This window comes from Rhinopithecus bieti, unplaced genomic scaffold (genome assembly GCF_001698545.2).
Source record: "Rhinopithecus bieti isolate Rb0 unplaced genomic scaffold, ASM169854v2 scaffold_84002, whole genome shotgun sequence".
In the NCBI taxonomy this organism is placed as follows: domain Eukaryota; kingdom Metazoa; phylum Chordata; class Mammalia; order Primates; family Cercopithecidae; genus Rhinopithecus; species Rhinopithecus bieti.
Window position 1 is genome coordinate 2,649,396 of NW_016841755.1, and position 6,400 is coordinate 2,655,795.

The following is a 6,400-nucleotide window of genomic DNA, read 5'->3' on the forward strand; positions in this document are numbered from 1 at the left end:
ATCGTGAGGTTGAAAACCCTTATTATTTCACAGCTTTAGACTTGAGCAAATCCAGTAGCTGGCAGAGGGCAGCTCGGAGCACAGGTGTCTGGGTCAAATTCTCATTCCGGGTTTGACTGACTTCGGGACTGCAGGTAGTCGCCAAATCTCCTCATGAGGAAAACAGGGCTGCCCAAAGAGCTTCTGAAAACAAGAAATGATACTCATGAAACGCTCAACATATTACACAAAGGCTTATAGCAGCACTAATCAATGCAGCCAAAAGGTAGAAACAGCCCACATGCCCATCAATGGGTGAACAGATAAACAAAATGGGTTCAATTCACACGCTGGAATATTACTCAGCCATAAAAAAGGAACAAAGTTCTGACATGTGCTGCAACATGGATGAACCTTGGAAACAACCTACCCAGTGAAATAAGCTGGTCCCCAAAGACCACATGTTGCACGATTCAATTTACATGATATATCCAGAATAGGCAAGTCCAGAGACACAAAGCAGATTGAGGATGATTGGGGAGTGACTGTTCCATGGATGTCAGGTGCTTTTATGGGGTGATGAAAAAGTTCTAGAAATAGATAGTGATGGTGTCATACAGCATCGAGAATGTACTAAATACCACTGAATTGTTCATTTTAAAATGGTTAATCTCTTTTAAGAGATAGGGTCTTTCTATGTTGCCCAGGATAGCCTGAAACTCCTGAGTGGAAGCAATCCTCCTGCCTTAGCCTCCCAAAGCTCTGGGATTACAGACATGAGCCACCATGCCCAGCTAAAATGGTTAATTTTATGATAGGTGAATTTTACCTCCATTTAAAGAAAATACTCAGTATACCCTCTGCTATTAAGTGCCCAGGAAATGCTGGTAACAGATGTTTCTGATTTCTGAGGATCTTCGGTCCTTCCACGTCACTGCCAATGGGCTCTTCTCTACCTCCCCACAACAAAACATCAATAGTAGAATCACAGTGAAAAAACTATAGTATTGCCTATTTTTTTTTTTTTTTTTTTTTTTTTTTTTTTTTTTTTTTTTTGAGACGGAGTCTTACTCTGTCGCCGGGGCTGGAGTGCAGTGGCTGGATCTCAGCTCACTGCAAGCTCCGCCTCCCGGGTTCACGCCATTCTCCTGCCTCAGCCTCCCAAGTAGCTGGGACTACAGGCGCCCGCCACCTCGCCCAGCTAGTTTTTTGTATTTTTTAGTAGAGACGGGGTTTCACAGTGTTAGCCAGGATGGTCTCGATCTCCTGACCTCGTGATCTGCCCGTCTCGGCCTCCCAAAGTGCTGGGATTACAGGCTTGAGCCACCGCGCCCGGCCAGTATTGCCTATTTTTAAACCACTTCTCCATTAAATTCTCAGCTGCAAACATCACCCTATGTCTCAGTGTCTCAGATTTACAACTGTAACAAGCTCGGGTCCAGGCCCCCCTTGTGACATTCCCAGGCAGCTGTCTGTTCATATTCCTGGCATCTACCGCCTTTGTTCTGGGCCCACCCGACTCCCTGTCTCACTGTGTCATACACCTTCCTACTGACTGCTCTGAGGGCCATTGTGTCTGCCTCAGTTTCTCTTCTAACCACTCTGCACCCTTCTGTTGGACTAGCCTTCTGAACAGAGTGTCTCTTTTCGTCTCCCTCTTCAGTAGTTGCCAAGGGATGGACGGTGCTCTCCCTACAAAGAGTCCCAGAGACCGTCACGTGAAAACACCTGTTGGTGCCTGTCTGAGCACCCGGCATTCTCCTGTGCTTTTCCCGGACAAGACTCATAGAATTTAGGATTTTGAGAACACAGAGAACTGGAATCAGACCCCTCATTCCATTAATGTGGAAATGTGTCCTAGGGAAATGCTTTTGGTCGCAGGTGCCGGGTTCTGCCCTCACTGCTGTCTTGGGCTGACAGTAGTGAAGGCCACTCCTTGGGTTGGAATGAGCTTCTCCTCATCCCCCTCATCCCCTGTTTCCTCAACTGAACCCGTGCCCTGGATCTCCCGCCCTTAGTTAGTTTCATTAAGCGTTTGCATCAGTGCTAAGACTCCAACATAGATAAACTCTTGGTTTTCAGCTGCCGTTGTGGCAGGGACGCTTTCCCAGAAGGACGGGGGCTTCTAGCCCATCAGCCTAATCTCTGAAACAATCCCACTCTCAGTGCAGAAAGATAAGCCACCAGAGTATCTCATTTTAGGGAGACACCCCCCTGCCTCCCAGGCTGACACAAATGGAAGCAAACCAGCCACCCCCGGCCCCCTCTGGGCCGTTTCCTCTGCCCCTTGCAGACCACTCCCTCTTAAAATGGGGTCTCCCCTACGATGACCACTGCAGTGAATCCCTGTGTCCCTCAAAGTCCGCGTGACTCCTTTGCGAGGTAGACGGGAGCCCTGAATGTATTCCTCATTTTTGTTTGATTCACCCACTGTGTGCTGTGAGGTGTCTTGGCTGGAAAGCGGCATAAGTTAAGGGTCCTGTTTTAACTCTTGCTGGGGATGTCCTTATCAGGTGCTTACTAAAGATGTCCCCTAGTGATGATGCTTCCCTGCACTTTTCTGTATGTGTTTATCTCTTTGTCTATAAAATGGAAAGGGCTGTTTATTCTCCTAGATGTTTTGAAGATTAACTTAGTGAAGCCTGCAAGGAGCACAGTCGGGCGATACAAAAGACAGGTGTTACTACTGTTTTTCCACAGAGGTTCACTTAAAAGCCACTTAGGTAAACAGGAAATGTATTGCAAGACAAAAATGACTCCATGCGTCTCAGGAGGTAGCCTTGGGGTCTTAGAGCCCGGCTGCCCTGGGCCCTGTGTGTAAATCCCGGCCAAGGATAAGAAGAAACCACGATGACAGTGGGAGCTAGGATCTTCAGATTCCAGAGCCAGATACTTTCCATCAAAGAGAGAGAAAGCTTTCTCACTGGGAATCAAGGAAACAGAAAGCAATTGCATCAGAACCGCTATGGCTCACAAGCAGCACAGGCCACCTAGAACACACAGACCGGTAATGCTGAGCTTTGAAATCCGGCTGACCAAACAGAAATAACGATCATAGACAGACTCTGCACGCACCTCCGTGTCTGACTCGGCAGCCTCCAGAACACAACGGTGGCCAAATTAACATGCTTGGGAGCTCCATCCCCTGATTCAGTGATTTAAAGGGCAGTGAAACTGTTCATGATCATTTTTAAAATTTGATCTCTGCCCCAGGAATTGGAAATACTCTTTCCCATCAAGATGGTGAAATAAATACAAAAGAAAGATGCAGCCTGTTTGGGAGCAAAATGTGGGAAAGATATTAACAGATCAAAAACTCTACCTGTGCATTTTTTTTTTTCTTTTTTGAGAGGGAGTCTCACTCTGTTGCCCAGGCTGGACTGCAGTGGGATGATCTCAGGTCACTGCAACCTCTGCCTCCCAAATTGAAGTGATTCTCCTGCCTCAGCCTTCTGAGTAGCTGGGACTACAGGAGTGCACCACCATGCCCGGTTAATTTTTGTATTTTTTTTTAATAGAGATAGGGTTTTACCATATTGGCCAGGCTGGTCTCGAACTCCTGACCTTGTGATCCACCCACCTTGGCCTCCCAAAGTGCTAGGATTACAGTTGTGAGCCACCACAACCAGCCTCACCTGTGCATTTTTGCCAAGACTTGGCTTCTCAAAAAACAGAGACTTATTTTAATTTTTTTTTATTTTTTGAGACAGAGTCTCGCTCTGTCACCCAGGCTGGAGTGCAGTAGCGTGATCTCGGCTCACTGCAACCTCCGTCTCTGGGGTTCACGCCATTCTCCCGTCTCAGCCTCCCAAGTAGCTGGGACTACAGGTGCCCAACACCACGCCTGGCTAATTTTTTGTATTTTTAGTAGAGACAAGGTTTCATCTTGTTATCCAGGATGGTCTCGATCTCCTGACCTTGTGATGCGTGCGCCTTGGCCTCCCAAAGTGCTGGGATCACAGGTGTGAGCTACCAAGCCCAGCTAAAACAGAGACTTATTCTTAGTGCATTTCCTCTTTCCTGACCATAGACCACACTCCTGCCATCTTCCCTCCGAACCTTCCCCGTGCCAGGGCCCTTATGCAAGAGATTTTTGCTTTAGAGAAGATAATTTCTTTAGAAAAGACATGTCCTGCTTGATGAAATCTTGTCTGTTCATATTTCTTAACTTGATCTTGTCTTTTAATATGTTTCTGCTTTTAGTGAAGTAATAGCAGGAAGCAATTATTGAAGCAGGTGTTTTTATGGGATGCATTTAATGAAGAAAATAATTAACATTGTTCAATCATTTAATGTTTTTACTAAAACTTGGAAACACTTAACATGATATTTGCTACATGCCAGAAACTCTTCTGTGTGTTTATATAAATATATTGGGGTGTTTGATCTCCACTGCTGATAGATGAGGAAACTGAGGCACAGAAGGGCCATGGATTTGCCCATAGTCATAAAGCTTGTAGGGCAAACTTGCCCAGCCCACACTGCAGGCCACGTGTGGCCTGGGAGGGCTTTGAGTGCAGCCGAACACAAATTTGTAAACTTTCTTAAAACATTACCACTTTTTTGTGATTTTTTAAAAGCTCATCAGCTATCATCAGAGTATTTTACAGCGGTCCAAGACAATTCTTCTTCTTCCAGTGTGGCCCAGGGAAGCCAAAAGTTTGGACACCCCTGTTGTAGAGAGTGGAGCCAGAATAAAACCCAGGCAGCTGACTCCCAAGTCCTTGCTGTTATAGACAAGACCACGTCATGAAAAGCTCAAGCTTTTTTCAGCTTTTATCCAAAAGATAGGCGATAACAAATGCTGGTGACGATGTGGAGAACCCTCTACGCTACTGATGGAAATGCAAATTTGCACAACGACTATGCGGACAAGTTTGAAAATTCCTCGAAAAACAAATAAATCTACCATGTGATCCAGCAAACTCACTACTAGGTATACACCCAAAAGAAAGGAAATCAGTATATCAAAGAGATAATCTGCACTCTCATGTTTATTGCAGCGCTATTCACAATAGCTAAAAATTGGAAGCAGACGAAGTGTCCATCAGCAGATGAATGGATAAAGAAAATATGGTCCATATACACAATGGAGTACTATTCAGCCATAAAAAGGAGTGAGATCAGTTATTTGCACCAACATGGGAGAAACTGGAGGGCATTATGTTAAGTGAAATAAGCCAAGCACATAAACACATGTATTGCATGTTCTCACTTATTTGTGGGATCTAAAAATCAAAACAATTGAACTGATAGATATAGAGAGTAGAAGGATGGTTCCCAGAGGCTGGGAAGGAGGGTAAGGGGGTGGGGGTAGGGAGAAGTAGGGATGGTTAGTGGATACAAAAAATAAAAAGAATTGATAAAACAGTATGTGATAGCACAACAAAGGGAATATAGTCAAGAATAACTTAATTGTACATTTTAAAATAACTGCAATAGTGTAATTGGATTGTAACAGAAAAGATAAATGCTTGAGGTGGCGGATATTACCCCGTTTACCCTGACGTGATTATTATGCATTGCATACCCGTATCAAAATCTCTCATGTACCCTATAAATATATGCACCTCCTATGTCCCCAGAAAATTAAAACTTAAAAGAAAAGAAAGCGTGGGCATTTTTTAAAAGAAAGAAAACAAACTATAACCCCATAAAATCCTTCACAGACACCCTTCTTTTTCACATTTACATGCTTTACAGAATTAAAATAATACTACACATTCACTTTTAGCTCCTAAATCCTTTGTATTACCATGTACTTCCCACGTGTTTTATTGTAACCGTTGCAGACTCACCTAATAGTGACTCCCAATTTGCCTGGCTCCTCCCCTTTCGTGGGACATTGAACTTGCTCCAATTTTTCACCAAAAATAAGAATTCTTCAGTGAGCATCTTTACATTGTATATTTTCTCATTATTTCTTTAGGATAAATGTAACAAATTATCGTAGCCATAAGCAAAATCTAAAAGGTGTCATTAAAACCCAGTAGTTTTTTTTTTTATACTTTAAGTTCTAGGGTACATGTGCACAACATGCAGGTTTGTTACATATGTATACACGTGCCATGTTGGTGTGCTGCACCCATTAACTCGTCATTTACATTAGGTATATCTCCTAATGCTATCCCTCCCCCCTCCCCTCTCCCCACAATAGGTCCCGGTGTGTGATGTTCCCCTTCCTGTGTCCAAGTGATCTCATTGTTCAGTTCCCACCTGTGAGTGAGAACATGCGGTGTTTGGTTTTCTGTTCTTGCAATAGTTTGCTGAGAATGATGGTTTCCAGCTGCATCCATGTCCCCACAAAGGACACGAACTCATCCTTTTTTATGGCTGCATAGTATTCCATGGTATATATGTGCCACATTTTCTTAATCCAGTCTGTCACTGATGGACATTTGGGTTGATTCCAAGTCTTTGC